This window comes from Athene noctua, chromosome 13 (genome assembly GCF_965140245.1).
Source record: "Athene noctua chromosome 13, bAthNoc1.hap1.1, whole genome shotgun sequence".
NCBI classification, from domain to species: Eukaryota; Metazoa; Chordata; class Aves; order Strigiformes; family Strigidae; genus Athene; species Athene noctua.
The window spans coordinates 23,923,510-23,941,801 of record NC_134049.1 but is presented as its reverse complement, the minus strand read 5'-3'; the positions used below and the strand labels follow the sequence as shown (position 1 = coordinate 23,941,801).

The following is an 18,292-nucleotide window of genomic DNA, read 5'->3' as shown; positions in this document are numbered from 1 at the left end:
CTATTTGCTTCCCTGAAGGCATAGTAACTGCTCCTTCAACAGCAGCCTCCAATGCTGTTCTTCCCTGCAGGACACAGTGGGGAGGACACTTTGTGCCCCCCTTACAGGCTTCAGTGGGCAGCCAGAGCTCTCCCAGAGATCCCCAGCCCCTGGGAGCTGCAGCTCAGCCCCCCCCAGCTCACACAGGAGGCCAGGCCACTCCTGGGTCCTGCACTGCCAAGGTCATTCTGGCTGAGGGCAGGCCTTGGCAAGCCAGAGAGCCACCTTCACACAGTGGAATTCCCCTCACTTTCTCTTCTCCAGGCTGAACAAACTCAAATCATTCAGCACCTCCCTCAATCATGTCATGCTCATCATGCTCTGTCCTCCTGAAAAACGCTCCCAGTGCTCACGCAGCCTGCAGTGGGATGCTGTGGGATGTCTCTGTCCTGTAAGCTCTGTTGGAAAGAAATGCCCCAGCGCTTGCAATGATCCTGTTCGCCTCATAGTGGTGGGCCTTAATTCAAACCTGCCCCTCTTCTCACTGCTGCTGGTTGCATTTGAGGGTGAGGAGATGCCTGTTCAGGAAAACATTCTGGGTTGAAATCCTGCTGGACAATACCACCTCCTGGATTGGCACCTGTAGTCTGTGCCACGGAGTCCAAAAGAGGGAAGGATGGATTTCAGGGGCTCTTCAGCTTGGGGATCAGAGGACAGGGTAGCTCCCTGATCAGTAACAAGAGAGAAAAGTTGCCCATCTCCAGAAAAGGGGAAGATGGTCTCTTTGAGGAACCAAATGAAGGCGATGATAAAGTGGAAGAGGCTGAGAAACCAAGGCTTGCTTAACTGGAAGAAGAAGATGCTTAGTGGGGATCTGATAAGAGCCTTCCAGTGCCGACAACGAGGCTACTGTAGTGGCTGCAGGATGAGCACCATGGTCAGAAATTGAACAGGCAGTACATGGCTGGCTACACAAAGAAAAAGTATAACCTGAGGGTGCCTAAGCATGGGAAAAGGCATCCAGAGATGCTGTAAAATGCTGTCCACAAGGTATTTTATGACCCAAAAGGACAAAGCATTGATGATCAGCTATTGTGAGCCTACTGAAGCGGGAGGATATACTCTCTGACTCCTTGAAATGCCTTCCAAGCAGAAGGGTTGTTGGAGGGTAAAGTGGGAGTAGGAAGGGAGACTCTGTGGGTAAATGTTTGAAGAATGTTCAAAGATCCACAATGTAGGGGAGAGTCAGGTGAGTTTTGGAGAGGAGTGTGGAAAAGTGGAATTTCCTGGAGAGTCTCCACCCATGTTTCTCTTCTAAACTGCCAGGAGTGGTGGTGGCTGGGCCATGCAGCAAGAGCTAAACCAGAGGTCTCCACACATTGGAGAGCAGAGTGACTACAGAAACAAGACCCTCTGTCACCCCAGGGAAAGGGAAGGAAATCAAGAGATATGAGCCTGTCAGGAGTGTGACTCAAACCCACATTTCCTAGGGGGACTGCAACCTGAGTGCAGTGCCTTAGATCACTCAGCCATCCTGAACTGCTGCTGCTGCTGCTGCTGCCCTTGTTGCTCATCTGTTCACAGCTGCCAGAACCAGCCCACCTCATTCAGCCTCCTCCAGGCACTGCTACAGGGGGAGTTGGCTCTGGGAACATCCTTGTCCTGCTCCCACCAAGGGCTGCAGACAGACAAGCTTTCAAGGGAGCAAACAAAGGAACCATCAGGAAATCATGGCTCTGCACATGCCAATGTCTGGTCAGTAGGTTCTAGGCACAAGTCTGCTTTTCCCATGACTTCTTCCATTTCCTCCAGAGCCTCAGGAAATGGCACAACAAGCACTTGGCCTGCAGTGCTGCCTTGTGGACAGTACCCAGGGCAAGAGAGGTGCTTCCTTCTTCCCTGTTTGGGGCCAGGAAGGCTGGGCAAGGAGGGCTCTGCCACAGCAGGTCCTGGGGCAATGCTGTGCTGGTCTCAAGGAGTCAGTGTGTGGGAATGGGGCTGGAGAGTCAATGAGAAAGGACCCGAGATGTGCCAAGTGCTGAGCAATGACTGAGCTCCAGTTCCTGTGGGGAAGAGGCTCACTTACTGCCCATGGTGCAGTGGAAGGAAGGCACAGCTCTCTCTGGGCCTTGTTGCTTCACGGATGGAGCTAGACTGCAGGGCATCTCAGGAGGTCACTAGCCCAAATGCCTGCTCAAGGAACAGCTAGCCCCAAAGCTAGAGCAGTGCCAGAGTCCCATTGAAACTTGAATGTGAAACCCGGACACGGACAACTCCAAATGTCTCTGGGCACCTGCTCCAGGGCTTCAACACTCCCTGAGAATCTCTGAATGGTCCAAAGAGTTGCCAAAGACTGCTTTTGCCAGTGCAGGCCTGTGTGTCTACTACTGGGCTAGGAAGTGGCCATAGGCCTGGCCATGAGTCAAGGCCGTGGGAGGGTGCTAGTGGAGTGGCTTGACTGTCCCATTGGATCTGAAATTGTTGAAAAAAATGGGGTTTTGGAGCAGGAGAGGCAAGGCACTTGTGGAGACCACCTGATGAAAAGTGTTGTCTGCGTTGGCCAGGAATCGAACCCGGGTCAACTGCTTGGAAGGCAGCTATGCTCACCACTATACCACCAACGCATATGAATGTCTGTCAGCCTAGTTTGTGTTCCCTCAGCCCAGAGCCTGGCCTTACTTCTACTTCTCCATAATTTTTCCTACCTGCTGCTCTTCCCCTGCACAAATAGACTTATCTTCTGCCCCTCCACTCCACACAATGGCCCATTGGGAATACCTGCTCAGCCCTGCTCCTGGATGGACCTGCAGGTGGACGCGGCAGCAAACACACCAGGATGAAGAAAGTCCCCAGGTGTTCAAGCGGATCATACTGCTGTTTCCCAAAGTAGCAGCAGCTGAGTTACTCTTTTCCACCTGCAGACTCCTGGAGGTCCCTCTCTGCACCTCGGAAGTTGGGACTGAGCTTCATGGTGGGAAAGGAGAAACACACCTGTGTCCCCAGGACAGCCACTTCCTCGTGTGGGCAGCTCTGCCTGCTGCTCCACACCCACCCATCTGCCTTGCTGAGGGACGCTTGGGGAGTGCTGGCTCCTAAGAAGGCCAAGGAGAAAGAGGTGTCAGTGACAGAGAGAAGGGACTGAGGAAGCAGGAGGGCCACGGCCATGGGTGCCCAGAGAGTGGAGCAGGGCAGGTTGAAACTTCCTGGGAGAGGCAGCAGCTGTCAGGAGCATAGACAAAATGCAATTCGAAGAGGATGATTTCAAACCATTGACCTCTGGGTTATGGGCCCAGCATGCTTTCACTGTGCCACTCTGCTGCTCCCAGCATCTGGGCTGGGAACTCCCACAGTCTTGCCTGATGGTCTCTGGCACTGCCAGCACTCACATTTCCTTCCCTTCCTCTATCCTGTGCCCTTGTCCAGTCTGGATAAATGCCTCCCTGGAAACCTCACTGGCAGCTGGCCTGGGGTGATTTAAGGTAGTTCTTCAGCTCATCCTGAGGTAAAAGCTCTTAGTCTTAGGCCGTGTTCATTTCTCTAAGCAAGTTGTATAGCAGTTAGGGCCTTGCCTTTCACATTGACTGCAAGGGCCTTCCCCTGCCCATGCTGTGCTGTGCTGTGCTGTGCTGCCCAAGAGCTCCCGGCTTGTCGTTGCTTCTGGCACAGCCCTGCCCTTGCTCCTCCCCAACAGCTGAGGTCTGCCCTTCCCACCATGCAGTGTGCCAAAGAGACAGAGAAACCCCTCCTCTCTGTGCCCGGGGCCACTCCTGTCCTGCCCAACACTGCTCAGGGTGCAAGTGGCTCCCAGCCAGCCCAAGGCAGGGCCTGACCAGCGGGACTGAGTGTTCACTAAACTTAGATCCTCTGAGATGTTCCAGAAAGGCTCTGGACTGGCTGAGCTGGTAGAGCCTGTTGGTGAGAGGAGGGATGAGGTGACTGAGCTTCTCCTTTGCTTGCACTGTTTCCCCCACATTCAGTGGCATGGCTGCAGGGAATGGACATGCACTAGCAATGGGCTTGTCTCTCTTTCCCTTTCTCCAGGCTCTCTCTGCATGTGCCCCTCAGGATTTCACTCTTCCTTAAGATGCTGCATCACCCAGGCAGGGTACCAGCAGCCCCACTGCCTCTCATAGGCTGTGAGGGAGTAAACCCATCAGAGTCTCTGATGGCAGGGGGTGGTCTCCTGATGCCGTAGTCTCCACCATGTCCTCTTTTGCCCTTCCATGTCCTTCCCAGAAGGGGAGGAGACAGGAGAGACCCACCCCTCATCATCTCATCCTTAAGCTAAATTTGGGAAATCCCCCTGGGAAAAGGTGTCCATATGTGCAAGGGCTGCGAATGAGTCAGGCAGAATATCCCCAGGACCACAGACAAGATCTCAGATCCATGAGGAGTCTTCCCTTTGTTACCAGTGATGGCTGCAGGCTCTCTATGGAGATGAGCAGCTGTACTGGGTTTTCGTGGCAAAGTTCTGGTAACAGGGGTGCTGCGTCTATGGCTTCGGTGAGAATATGCCAGAAGCTTCCCAAATTTCTGAATGAGCTAATGCCAGATGGCTTCAAAACCAACCCGCCACTGGCCAAATCTGAGCCAATCAGCAATGGTGGTAGCACTTCTGTGATAACATATTTAAGGAAATGCTGCGGCACAACAGCAGCTGGAAGAGAGGAGTGAGATTATGTGAGAGAAACAACTCTGCAGACACCAAGGTCAGTGAAGAAGGAGGGGGAGAAGTTTCTTCAGGCACGGGAGCAGAGATTCCCCTGCAGCCCGTAGTGAAGACAATAGTGAAGCAGGCTCTCCTTCTGCAGCACAATAAGGTCCACAGTGGAGTGGACGTCACTTGCAGCCTGTGGAGAACCCCAAGCCAAAGCAGGTGGATGTGCCCAAAGGAGGCTGTGACCCCAGGGGAAGTCCACGCTGGAGCAGGCTCCTGGCAGGACCTCTGACCCCATGGAGAGAGAAGCCCATGCTGGAACTGGTTTTCTGGCAGGACTTGTGACCCTGTGGAGGATCCACACTGGAGCAGCCTGTTCCTGGAGGAGTGCACCCCCTGGAAAGGGCCCACACTGAAGCAGCTCATGAACACGTGCAGCCCATGGGAAGGACCCACACTGGATAAGTTCATGGTCCCCGTAGCTGGGAGCCCATGCTGGAGCAGGAGAAGAAAAGCGAGGAGGAAGGAGCAGCACACACAACGTGTGATGAACTGACCACAACCTCCACTCCATATCCCCCTCTGCTGCTTGGGAGGAGGAGGCCGAGAAATCAGGAGCAAAGTTGTGCCCGGGAAGAAGGGCGGGGTGGCGGGCAGGTGTTTCAAGATTTGTTTTTATTTCTCACGCTCCTACTCTGCTTTGATTGGTAGTAAATTGCATTTATTTCCCCAGGTGGAGTCTGTTTTTCCCGTGGTCTTAAGTGGTGGATGCCCTTCCTGTCATTGTCTCATCCCACAAAGCTTTTGTTATATTTTCTCTCCCCCTGTCCAGTGGAGGAGGGGGAGTGACACCTGTCAGCCAGCCAAGATCAAGCTACCAGAGCAGCTGTAGTTTCAGGTGTAGGGAAGAGGAGCTGGTGGGGATGTGCTGCTTGGGATGTGAGGCAAGGTCAGGTTCTTAAGTTCTGCTCAAGAACCCACAACAGTGGACCTCTTATTAAGCCCCTTTAACTTGCCTGTCTTGTAAATAGGAGGAGAATTTGCCATCCATGCTGGCATTTCTGGAGGAGGCAAGAACCAGCGTGGTAGGCACAGGGGTGCCCAGTTCAGGCACCCAGAGTGCCAGGGCTGCACGTGGGGCCAACTGCAGGCAGCCCAAAAGGAGGCTGCAGCACCCCGTAGTTGGCAGGATTCGAACCTGCGCGGGGAAACCCCAATGGATTTCTAGTCCATCGCCTTCACCACTCGGCCACAACTACCTGCTCCAGCCCTCTCTGCCCTGCCGATCGCAGGCCCTGTGCACTGACACCCGGCGCCCTGGCACCTTCAGGGCAATGCTCCACTCGAACATTCGCACCTGGCACTTGCACTGACCATGACGGGCACCTGCTGCCAGGCTTCCAGAGGCCTGGAGAGGCAGGACTCCAGGGGCTACAGCTGCAGCTCCCAGCGCCTCGTGCTCAGCTGGACACCTGAGACACGCTGCCCCGGGGGTTGGTTTCACCCCCCAGATGGCATCTCTGCTGCTTCCAGGGAGCAAGGGCAGGCAGCTGTGTGGAGACAACCAGCCATGGTGGCAGTTGTGGGGTGGGCTATTAGCCCCGGCTTTGCTTCTCAAACTTATCTGAGGGGGACTCCAAGCCTGCTGAGAGCGGTAGGGTGGGGACATTGCTACGGGGAAGATGGTGACCTCCCGGCAGCACCTCCAGCCTCACGGGGACGGAGGGTGGGGTCAACTCTCGACCAAAGACCACGACTGCTCTACAGCTTGATGGTGAGTAGGGGTACGGTTTGTGAGAGTGGGAGAGATCTATGGAAAGCGCAAGTTTGAGCCTGGCTGAGGAAGTGTGGAGGGGCAAAGTGAGAATAAATGGGAGGTGTGGATGACTGGGAGGGTGACGGGAGACGGCTTGTGTTGGCGGAATAGGTTTGTCTGGATCTTGTTGCCAGCTCTGGCAGGGATTGCACAATGCCTGAGCATGGACCAAAAGGCCAAACGGCGCACAAACACGATCATTTCCATCACTAGATGAAAATAGCTGTGGTTCCCTCTTGGCTCTGGAGGAGGAGAGCGGCGCTGAGTAGATGGTATGGAGGTGGTACCTGTGGCCGTGCCTGTCTGCATGCAGAGCAAGGGTGGGAGGTGGTTGCAGTGGAGATGGCGAGCACGAGGAGCGGCTTGAGGAACGGTGTGTGCAGGCGGCTGGAAGGAGGAGGCCGGCCAGTCTGTGAAGTGGAGGAGCAGGAGGCCATCCAGGCTCTGATCTGGAGGAGCAGGAGGCAACGCTGCCCACAGGTGCGCTGGCGGAATAGTGCTGAGCACAGCTGCTTTCCAAGCAGTTGACCCGTCTTCATGATTCCTGGCCAATGCTGGCAAACGAGTCTTCAGCCTGGCTCCAGGACGGCTGCCTTGACATCTTCTGCAGGCAGGCTCTTCTGCTCAGAAACCACCCAGCTTTCCCCTGGGGTTTTCAAGCCACGGCCCTCGCCTCCCTGCAGCCTTGAGACCAGCTGAGACCAGTGCTTTCTGCCTGCGGGGAGGGCTCCACGCTGCGCTTCTGACAGTGATCCTGATACAGGAGCCAGGAGAAAGGCCTTTTTGTCCTGGAACTGCTGGTGGTGCCAGCTGCAACTGACAGGAAAAGGATGATGCCATTGCCAGGTACAAAGTAAGAGCCATATTGTCTAGGTTGTTATCGTAATATATTATCATATATTCATTATAAAAAACACTAAGGCTAGGTATGCAATCTGGGTGTGCATTGAGATGAGGCTTGTTTTTTATAATTGCTTAGAGACCTGTTTGTCTGAGCTGAAGTTACTCTGGAGACACTGACCTACCCTCTCCAGGCTCCAGCACTGCAGAGACTTCCTGAAGATTACTGGAAATTGATGTAGTGATGTTCCTGGTGATTCATGGAAAAAAGACCGTACAATTCGAAATGAAGTTGTAAAGCAGGTATGTTTTACTCTGGCGGGGGTGCAAGGGGATTTCTCTACAAAGCTTGCACACCAACAGCACATTTTACCAAAAATTCATAGTGTGAATATACATATTCACTGGATTACATAACACAAACATACATATGCGTGAGTAAGGCTGGGTTAGTACTAGAGGCTGGTGTCAGCAGTTTATGTTCTCTTTGCACCTGCGCGTTGCCTCCTGGTGAGCGTCTTCGGGGGTCTTTGGGAGGAAGGCTCGTAGTCTTTCTCACCTTGTTTTTTCCTTGGAGCATGCACAGATTCTCTTGGCCAGTTTCTTGAATAACGAGTGTTTTTCAGCCGGTTTATTCATTCTATCTTATCTAAGAGAACCAATAGAACTTCTACTATCCGTACATGGCTATCTGTACTCCTTACCAAGACCCAACTATTTAGAGCACACCTGTTCCCCAAGGTCAAAAACATGATATTTTGCTGAACACTGCAGTTCTTGGTAGACTTTCACAGTGAAGTTTTGATGAACACAGTAGTCCTTGATAAAATTCCACAGAACAGTCTGGGCAAGCAGGATTCTTAACAATATTCAAAAATACTATAAGCAATACTATAACTTAGTATAAGTAAGTAAATAAGTTGCTATGCAGTTTTCTCTAAGTAAATAAGTCTCAAAACAATAATCATTTATCTGTATCACTGGTAACTAAAAAGCGAGACACCCTCATCACTCTTGCAGCTTATGTCCTCTGAGCCCACGGTGCACAAAGCTTCGTCAGTCTCTCATTCCAGGGTTGCTTAAAGGAAAAAAAGCCATGTTCTGTCCTGTGTTGATAGTCCAAAAACATTCTTGGCAGTGGGGTTATATGTAGAGAATGTGTTACCACAGTATTTACATACTCCCACTCTGCCATCAGCAGTGTTACAAGTAGGTGGAGTTACAAAGAGGGGAATCATAACTGTGCATGCTCAGTTCCTACTGAAATGCCCACTGTAATGCTTGGTTAGAAGATCAGCATGATCTCAACATTGTCATCAGGGACATGGATAGTAAGGTACCCGACAACAGCCTGTTTGAAATACAGTTGCTGATCCCAAGGGTGGAATGTGGTGCAAAGGCTCCTGAATGCTTAACCGTGTGGTATAAAAAGAGCTGTGCTGTTGTTCGGTACCTCAGCCTGACTGGAGCCCTTAGAGATGACCTCATAGCCACTGTCAAAAAAGATGGATCACAACTGTTACCATAACATCAATGAAGAAATCATGAACTTTAGACGAACTTTGCTTCATTTTAATACCAAAACACAGCTCCTGGTTGAAGGCTGCCCACCTCTAAGACCCACCACGCCTTGGACACTCCCCTCATGCATGCGTGGCAGCCTCACTCAAGAAGGGCGGAGATCCCTGATGCAGACGAGGAGTAAGGTGTGTCACTAGGCATAAAAGCTGACTTCTGGACAATAAAAATTTGAAGTTTCCCCACCAAGGATCATGATGATGGACGACAGAGTCCTGGCTGGACCCGGGTTGCCTTGAGATCAGCAGTGGTAGCTATAACCGTTCCTTCTCTTCTTTCTAAACTTTACTTTCCCCCTTTCTTTCACCCATCTCTAAGCAATCCCCTTTGGTGTGGTTGCCTTAATTTTGCACTTTCGAGATTGTAGTAAACAAACCATCATGAGTCCACTGAGTGGAATGTGACACCACCCTAACCTCCTCTGACAGTCACACTGTCTACATCCAGAGCTAAAAGCCAGTGCTTTTCTCCTTTCCACTCCATATACTTCCCCTGGCATTTATTCCCATGCCACCAACCAAAGCAAGAATTGCAATGACTCCTTTTCACATGGCGTTTGCAAACAGCAGCTGAGAGGACCTACCAAAAGCTCTGTATTAACATTCAGATTTGACCAAGAGGGACACTGGTCTTTGACCACACTCACAGTAAAACAGGGTTACTGTGTGTGGCTTTTCTTATACTTCCACCTCTGTCAATTGCTTCTTGCCCACTCACTGGGCAGCACTGACAAGAGGATGGGTCTCTCTTCTGTGCTCCAGCTGTCCACCCGCCCATCCCAGGTGTCTGAAGAGATGCATAAGATGCCACCTCAGTGTTCCCTTCCCCAAGCTAACCAACCCCAGCTCTCCCAGCCTGTTCTTGTAAGGCAGCTGAACCGAGTCCTTGACCATCTCGGTGTCCCTTTGGCAGGGCTGACAGAGCCCCTAGATTTGCACAAGTGGGAATAGGCCACAGAAGGACACCCATGGAGTCCTCAAAAGGGCACTTGGCATGCAGATGTCCAGGTCTCCTGCAGAGGAAGGGAAGTTTGCATCAGTCTTTCCGATGGCTGCTCAGTGCAGATTAGACCAAGAGAGAAAGCAGAATCAACAGCATTCAGTTAGGGGAATACTGCTACCTGCTCCAGAGTTCATGCTCCTCTTGAGCACAATGAGTGCTGAGAGGTTTTGGTGGCACAGCATTGAGAAGACAAATACATCATTCGTGAGACCAAACAGAGACATTGGACCTAGCTTTGTGCTTGACTGAATGCCGTGCTTTCCTGCTGAGAAGCTTAGGAGGGTTTTTCTTCCAAAACACCTGTGAGTAGCAAGCTGCATCACCAAAACAAAACGAGGCACAAACCTGACTTCCAAAACAAAGCAGAGCCAGAGGAGACACGAAGAGTGTAGTGAAGACAGGGTAGAGTGTCTTTGTGTTAGAATCAGGGGGAAGGCCAACAGGGCAGATGTTGCAGTAGGAGTCTACTATAGGCCACCCAACCAGGACAGAGAGGTGGATGAAACATTCTATAGGCACTTAGATGATATCTCACGATCGCTTGTCCTTGTTCTTGTGGGCGACTTTAACTTCCCAGACATCTGCTGGAAATACAACACAGCAGAGTGGGACCAGTCTCAGAGATTCCTGGAATGTGTGCGAGAGAACTTCCTGATGCAGCTGGTGAGTGAACTGACCATTGAAGGTGCCCTGCTGGATCTCCTCTTTGTGAACAGAGAAGGGCTGGTGGACGATGTGGAGGTTGGAGGCCGACTAGGGCACAGCGATCACGAAAGAATAGAGTTCTCTATTCTTAGAGAGGCCAGGAGAGAGCTAAGCAGGGCTGACATCCTGGACTTCCAAAGGGCTGACTTTGTCTTGTTTAGGCATCTGCTTGACAGGATCCCCTGGGAGACTCTCCTGATGGGTATAGGGGCCCAGGAAGGCTGGGCGCTCTTTAAGAAGGAAGTCTTAATGGCTTGGGAGCAGGCGGTCCCCAGGTGCTGTAAGAGAAGCTGGTGACAGAGAAGACCACCCTGACTGAACAGGGAGCTTTGGCTGCAACTCGGGGAGAACAGGAGAGTTTACAGCCTTTGGAAGAAGGGGCTAGCCACACACAGTGATTACAGAGAGGCTGTGAGGCTCTGCAGGGTGGAAATCAGGAGGGCTAAAGCCCAACTGGAAATTAATCTGGCTTCAGCAATCAAGGACAACAAGAAATGTTTCTGTAAGAATGTCATCAGCAAAAGAAAGTCCAGGGAGAGACTCCATCCACTGCTAGATGCAGGAGGAAACATGGCAACAGGTGATGAGGAGAAGGCTGGGGTGCTTAATGCCTTCTTTGCCTCAGTCTTTAATAACAAGACCAGTTGTACTGAGGGAATCCAGCATCCACAGCCAGAAGACAGAGACTGGGAGAACGACCCCCCTGCAATCCAGGAGACAGTCAGTGACCTGCTGCATCACACAGACACACACAAGTCTATGGGACCAGACAGGATACACCCGAGGGTGCTGAAGGAGCTGGCTGGGTGCTCGCCAGGCCGCTTTCCATCATTTACCAGCAGTCCTGGCTGACCGGGGAGGTCCCGACTGATTGGAAATCGGCCAATGTGACGCCCATCTATAAGAAGGGTCGGAAGGATGATCCGGGAAATTACAGGCCTGTCAGCTTGACTTCGGTGCCCGGGAAGCTGATGGAGCAGCTCATCCTAAACACCATCATGCAACACATGAGGGACAAGCAGATGCTCAGGCCCAGTCAGCATGGGGTTATGAAAGGCAGGTCCTGCTGACAAACCTGATCTCCTTCTATGACAGAGCGACCTGATTATTGGACAGCTTATTGCTCGAGGTTTGGATGGGCACACACTTTGCTGGGTAAAACCTGGCTGGATGGCTGGACCCAGAGAGTTGTGGTGAATGGAGTTAAACCCACTTGGTGGCCGGTCACGAGTGGTGCCCCCAGGGCTGGGTTTTGGGGCCACTCCTGTTTAACATCTTTATTGATGCTCTAGACGAGGGGATGGAGTGCACCCTCAGTCAGTTTGCCGATGACACCAAGCTGGGTGGGAGTGTTGATCTGCTCGAGGGCAGGGAGGCTCTGCAGAGAGATCTGGACAGGCTGGAGCCATGGGCTGAGGCCAACTGGGGGAGTTTCAGTAAGGCCAAATATCGGTTTCTGCACTTTGGCCACAACAACCCCCAGCAGCGCTACAGGCTTGGGGAGGAGTGGCTGAAGAGCTGCCAGTCAGACCGGGACTTGGGGGTGTTGATTGACAGCCGGCTGAACAGGAGCCAGCAGTGTGCCCAGGTGGCCAAGAAGGCCAATGGCATCCTGGCTTGTGTCAGCAATAGCGTGGCCAGCAGGGACAGGGAAGTGATCTTGCCCCTGTACTTGGCGCTGGTGAGGCCGCCCCTCTATTACTCTGTTTAGTTTTGGGCCCCTCACCCCAAAAAGGCCATTGGATGACTCGAGCGTGGCCAGAGAAGGGCAACGGAGCTGGGGCAGGGTCTGGAGCACAGGTCTGCTGGGGAGCGGCTGAGGGAACTGGGGGGGTTTAGTCTGGAGAAGAGGAGGCTGAGGGGAGACCTTACCACCCTCTACAACTCCCTGAAAGGAAGCTGCACAGAGCTGGGTTTGAGCTTCTTTAACCTAGTAGTAAGCAACAGGACAAGAGGGAATGGCCTCAAGTAGAGCCAGAGAAAGTTTAGACTAGATGTCAGGAAGCATTTCTTTACAGAACGGGTTGTTAGGCGTTGGAATGGGCTGCCCAGGGGAGTAGTGGAGTCCCCATACCTGGAGGGGTTGAAGAGTAGGGTCAATTGAGCACTTGAGGAAATGCTGTAGGTGGGAACTGTCATTGCTAGGTGAACGGTTGGACCATATGATCTTCAAGTTCTTTTCCCACCTAGCTGATTCTCTGATCTGTGATGAGGCATGCTGTGCAGTGAGGAGAAGTTGGCACAGGTCCCTCTTGCCAGATGAGGTGAGGACACACAGTGTATCAGCAAGCCATGGCCAAGCTGCCACTGCTGCAAGGTCCCTGTCATCCATAGTGCTCCAAAGGGGATGACCCACGGTATTCAGCTGTTCATAGTGCAGAAGGGGGGAGGCAGACACAGCCCTGAGCCTCCCAGGCCAAGGCCGCCCCCAGAAGAGATGGGAACCCCCCCGGAGCTGAGGGAGCTCCCAACAGCAGCCGACAGAGAGGATCCCACGGCTGTGCTCTGGGGGAAAGAGGTGAGGATGGGGCCCGGCAGGGTCACCACCACCGGGGAGGCCTGGATGGCCACCGTGGAGTCAGCGCAGCGGGCGACACAGGGCTCAGTGCAGCTGCTTGCCAGTGGGGTTGGGCCAGAGGCTCCGCAGGGGCGTGGGGGACAGGGTCTGCAGCAAGACATCTCTCGGTGAGGGAGGCAAACCTGAAACACAGAGCAGATGGGAAACACAGACCCCAAGATCAGCCTGTCAATCATTTCCTCACCTCTCTCTGCAGATACACTTTGCTGCCCTCCAAGGCCTGACCTTGCGCTTTCCATAGATCTCTCCCACTCTCACAAACCGTACCCCTACTCACCATCAACCTGTAGAGCAGTCGTGGTCTTTGGTCGAGGGTTCACCCCACCCTGAGTCCCCGTGAGGCTGGAGGTGCTGCCGGGAGGTCACCATCTTCCCCGTAGCAATGTCCCCACCCTACCGCTCTCAGCAGGCTTGGAGTCCCCCTCAGATAAGTTTGAGAAGCAAAGCCGGGGCTAATAGCCCGCCCCACAACTGCCACCATGGCTGGTTGTCTCCACACAGCTGCCTGCCCTTGCTCCCTGGAAGCAGCAGAGATGCCATCTGGGGGGTGAAACCAACCCCCGGGGCAGCATGTCTCAGGTGTCCAGCTGAGCACGAGGCGCTGGGAGCTGCAGCTGTAGCCCCTGGAGTCCTGCCTCTCCAGGCCTCTGGAAGCCTGGCAGCAGGTGCCCGTCATGGTCAGTGCAAGTGCCAGGTGCGAATGTTCGAGTGGAGCATTGCCCTGAAGGTGCCAGGGCGCCGGGTGTCAGTGCACAGGGCCTGCGATCGGCAGGGCAGAGAGGGCTGGAGCAGGTAGTTGTGGCCGAGTGGTGAAGGCGATGGACTAGAAATCCATTGGGGTTTCCCCGCGCAGGTTCGAATCCTGCCAACTACGGGGTGCTGCAGCCTCCTTTTGGGCTGCCTGCAGTTGGCCCCACGTGCAGCCCTGGCACTCTGGGTGCCTGAACTGGGCACCCCTGTGCCTACCACGCTGGTTCTTGCCTCCTCCAGAAATGCCAGCATGGATGGCAAATTCTCCTCCTATTTACAAGACAGGCAAGTTAAAGGGGCTTAATAAGAGGTCCACTGTTGTGGGTTCTTGAGCAGAACTTAAGAACCTGACCTTGCCTCACATCCCAAGAAGCACATCCCCACCAGCTCCTCTTCCCTACACCTGAAACTACAGCTGCTCTGGTAGCTTGATCTTGGCTGGCTGACAGGTGTCACTCCCCCTCCTCCACTGGACAGGGGGAGAGAAAATATAACAAAAGCTTTGTGGGATGAGACAATGACAGGAAGGACATCCACCACTTAAGACCACGGGAAAAACAGACTCCACCTGGGGAAATAAATGCAATTTACTACCAATCAAAGCAGAGTAGGAGCGTGAGAAATAAAAACAAATCTTGAAACACCTGCCCGCCACCCCGCCCTTCTTCCCGGGCACAACTTTGCTCCTGATTTCTCGGCCTCCTCCTCCCAAGCAGCAGAGGGGGATATGGAGTGGAGGTTGTGGTCAGTTCATCACACGTTGTGTGTGCTGCTCCTTCCTCCTCGCTTTTCTTCTCCTGCTCCAGCATGGGCTCCCAGCTACGGGGACCATGAACTTATCCAGTGTGGGTCCTTCCCATGGGCTGCACGTGTTCATGAGCTGCTTCAGTGTGGGCCCTTTCCAGGGGGTGCACTCCTCCAGGAACAGGCTGCTCCAGTGTGGATCCTCCACAGGGTCACAAGTCCTGCCAGAAAACCAGTTCCAGCATGGGCTTCTCTCTCCATGGGGTCAGAGGTCCTGCCAGGAGCCTGCTCCAGCGTGGACTTCCCCTGGGGTCACAGCCTCCTTTGGGCACATCCACCTGCTTTGGCTTGGGGTTCTCCACAGGCTGCAAGTGACGTCCACTCCACTGTGGACCTTATTGTGCTGCAGAAGGAGAGCCTGCTTCACTATTGTCTTCACTACGGGCTGCAGGGGAATCTCTGCTCCCGTGCCTGAAGAAACTTCTCCCCCTCCTTCTTCACTGACCTTGGTGTCTGCAGAGTTGTTTCTCTCACATAATCTCACTCCTCTCTTCCAGCTGCTGTTGTGCCGCAGCATTTCCTTAAATATGTTATCACAGAAGTGCTACCACCATTGCTGATTGGCTCAGATTTGGCCAGTGGCGGGTTGGTTTTGAAGCCATCTGGCATTAGCTCATTCAGAAATTTGGGAAGCTTCTGGCATATTCTCACCGAAGCCATAGACGCAGCACCCCTGTTACCAGAACTTTGCCACGAAAACCCAGTACAGCTGCTCATCTCCATAGAGAGCCTGCAGCCATCACTGGTAACAAAGGGAAGACTCCTCATGGATCTGAGATCTTGTCTGTGGTCCTGGGGATATTCTGCCTGACTCATTCGCAGCCCTTGCACATATGGACACCTTTTCCCAGGGGGATTTCCCAAATTTAGCTTAAGGATGAGATGATGAGGGGTGGGTCTCTCCTGTCTCCCCCCCTTCTGGGAAGGACATGGAAGGGCAAAAGAGGACATGGTGGAGACTACGGCATCAGGAGACCACCCCCTGCCATCAGAGACTCTGATGGGTTTACTCCCTCACAGCCTATGAGAGGCAGTGGGGCTGCTGGTACCCTGCCTGGGTGATGCAGCATCTTAAGGAAGAGTGAAATCCTGAGGGGCACATGCAGAGAGAGCCTGGAGAAAGGGAAAGAGAGACAAGCCCATTGCTAGTGCATGTCCATTCCCTGCAGCCATGCCACTGAATGTGGGGGAAACAGTGCAAGCAAAGGAGAAGCTCAGTCACCTCATCCCTCCTCTCACCAACAGGCTCTACCAGCTCAGCCAGTCCAGAGCCTTTCTGGAACATCTCAGAGGATCTAAGTTTAGTGAACACTCAGTCCCGCTGGTCAGGCCCTGCCTTGGGCTGGCTGGGAGCCACTTGCACCCTGAGCAGTGTTGGGCAGGACAGGAGTGGCCCCGGGCACAGAGAGGAGGGGTTTCTCTGTCTCTTTGGCACACTGCATGGTGGGAAGGGCAGACCTCAGCTGTTGGGGAGGAGCAAGGGCAGGGCTGTGCCAGAAGCAACGACAAGCCGGGAGCTCTTGGGCAGCACAGCACAGCGCAGCACAGCATGGGCAGGGGAAGGCCCTTGCAGTCAATGTGAAAGGCAAGGCCCTAACTGCTATACAACTTGCTTAGAGAAATGAACACGGCCTAAGACTAAGAGCTTTTACCTCAGGATGAGCTGAAGAACTACCTTAAATCACCCCAGGCCAGCTGCCAGTGAGGTTTCCAGGGAGGCATTTATCCAGACTGGACAAGGGCACAGGATAGAGGAAGGGAAGGAAATGTGAGTGCTGGCAGTGCCAGAGACCATCAGGCAAGACTGTGGGAGTTCCCAGCCCAGATGCTGGGAGCAGCAGAGTGGCACAGTGAAAGCATGCTGGGCCCATAACCCAGAGGTCAATGGTTTGAAATCATCCTCTTCAAATTGCATTTTGTCTATGCTCCTGACAGCTGCTGCCTCTCCCAGGAAGTTTCAACCTGCCCTGCTCCGCTCTCTGGGCACCCATGGCCGTGGCCCTCCTGCTTCCTCAGTCCCTTCTCTCTGCCACTGACACCTCTTTCTCCTTGGCCTTCTTAGGAGCCAGCACTCCCCAAGCGTCCCTCAGCAAGGCAGATGGGTGGGTGTGGAGCAGCAGGCAGAGCTGCCCACACGAGGAAGTGGCTGTCCTGGGGACACAGGTGTGTTTCTCCCTTCCCACCATGAAGCTCAGTCCCAACTTCCGAGGTGCAGAGAGGGACCTCCAGGAGTCTGCAGGTGGAAAAGAGTAACTCAGCTGCTGCTACTTTGGGAAACAGCAGTATGATCCGCTTGAACACCTGGGGACTTTCTTCATCCTGGTGTGTTTGCTGCCGCGTCCACCTGCAGGTCCATCCAGGAGCAGGGCTGAGCAGGTATTCCCAATGGGCCATTGTGTGGAGTGGAGGGGCAGAAGATAAGTCTATTTGTGCAGGGGAAGAGCAGCAGGTAGGAAAAATTATGGAGAAGTAGAAGTAAGGCCAGGCTCTGGGCTGAGGGAACACAAACTAGGCTGACAGACATTCATATGCGTTGGTGGTATAGTGGTGAGCATAGCTGCCTTCCAAGCAGTTGACCCGGGTTCGATTCCTGGCCAACGCAGACAACACTTTTCATCAGGTGGTCTCCACAAGTGCCTTGCCTCTCCTGCTCCAAAACCCCATTTTTTTCAACAATTTCAGATCCAATGGGACAGTCAAGCCACTCCACTAGCACCCTCCCACGGCCTTGACTCATGGCCAGGCCTATGGCCACTTCCTAGCCCAGTAGTAGACACACAGGCCTGCACTGGCAAAAGCAGTCTTTGGCAACTCTTTGGACCATTCAGAGATTCTCAGGGAGTGTTGAAGCCCTGGAGCAGGTGCCCAGAGACATTTGGAGTTGTCCGTGTCCGGGTTTCACATTCAAGTTTCAATGGGACTCTGGCACTGCTCTAGCTTTGGGGCTAGCTGTTCCTTGAGCAGGCATTTGGGCTAGTGACCTCCTGAGATGCCCTGCAGTCTAGCTCCTTCCGTGAAGCAACAAGGCCCAGAGAGAGCTGTGCCTTCCTTCCACTGCACCATGGGCAGTAAGTGAGCCTCTTCCCCACAGGAACTGGAGCTCAGTCATTGCTCAGCACTTGGCACATCTCGGGTCCTTTCTCATTGACTCTCCAGCCCCATTCCCACACACTGACTCCTTGAGACCAGCACAGCATTGCCCCAGGACCTGCTGTGGCAGAGCCCTCCTTGCCCAGCCTTCCTGGCCCCAAACAGGGAAGAAGGAAGCACCTCTCTTGCCCTGGGTACTGTCCACAAGGCAGCACTGCAGGCCAAGTGCTTGTTGTGCCATTTCCTGAGGCTCTGGAGGAAATGGAAGAAGTCATGGGAAAAGCAGACTTGTGCCTAGAACCTACTGACCAGACATTGGCATGTGCAGAGCCATGATTTCCTGATGGTTCCTTTGTTTGCTCCCTTGAAAGCTTGTCTGTCTGCAGCCCTTGGTGGGAGCAGGACAAGGATGTTCCCAGAGCCAACTCCCCCTGTAGCAGTGCCTGGAGGAGGCTGAATGAGGTGGGCTGGTTCTGGCAGCTGTGAACAGATG

General features: G+C 53.5%; 4 non-coding genes across 4 annotated transcripts; 2 read left to right on the top strand and 2 right to left on the bottom strand.

The window, feature by feature from the left end:
* Positions 1 to 2,531: 2,531 nt before the first annotated feature.
* Positions 2,532 to 2,603, bottom strand: TRNAG-UCC (transfer RNA glycine (anticodon UCC)). The gene has a single exon. It is a non-coding gene; the product is annotated as a tRNA-Gly (tRNA).
* Positions 2,604 to 5,813: 3,210 nt separating this feature from the next.
* TRNAS-AGA (transfer RNA serine (anticodon AGA)) lies at positions 5,814 to 5,895 on the bottom strand. Its single transcript has one exon. It is a non-coding gene; the product is annotated as a tRNA-Ser (tRNA).
* Positions 5,896 to 13,947: 8,052 nt separating this feature from the next.
* On the top strand, positions 13,948 to 14,029 carry TRNAS-AGA (transfer RNA serine (anticodon AGA)). The gene has a single exon. It is a non-coding gene; the product is annotated as a tRNA-Ser (tRNA).
* Positions 14,030 to 17,239: 3,210 nt separating this feature from the next.
* On the top strand, positions 17,240 to 17,311 carry TRNAG-UCC (transfer RNA glycine (anticodon UCC)). The gene has a single exon. It is a non-coding gene; the product is annotated as a tRNA-Gly (tRNA).
* Positions 17,312 to 18,292: the final 981 nt, after the last annotated feature.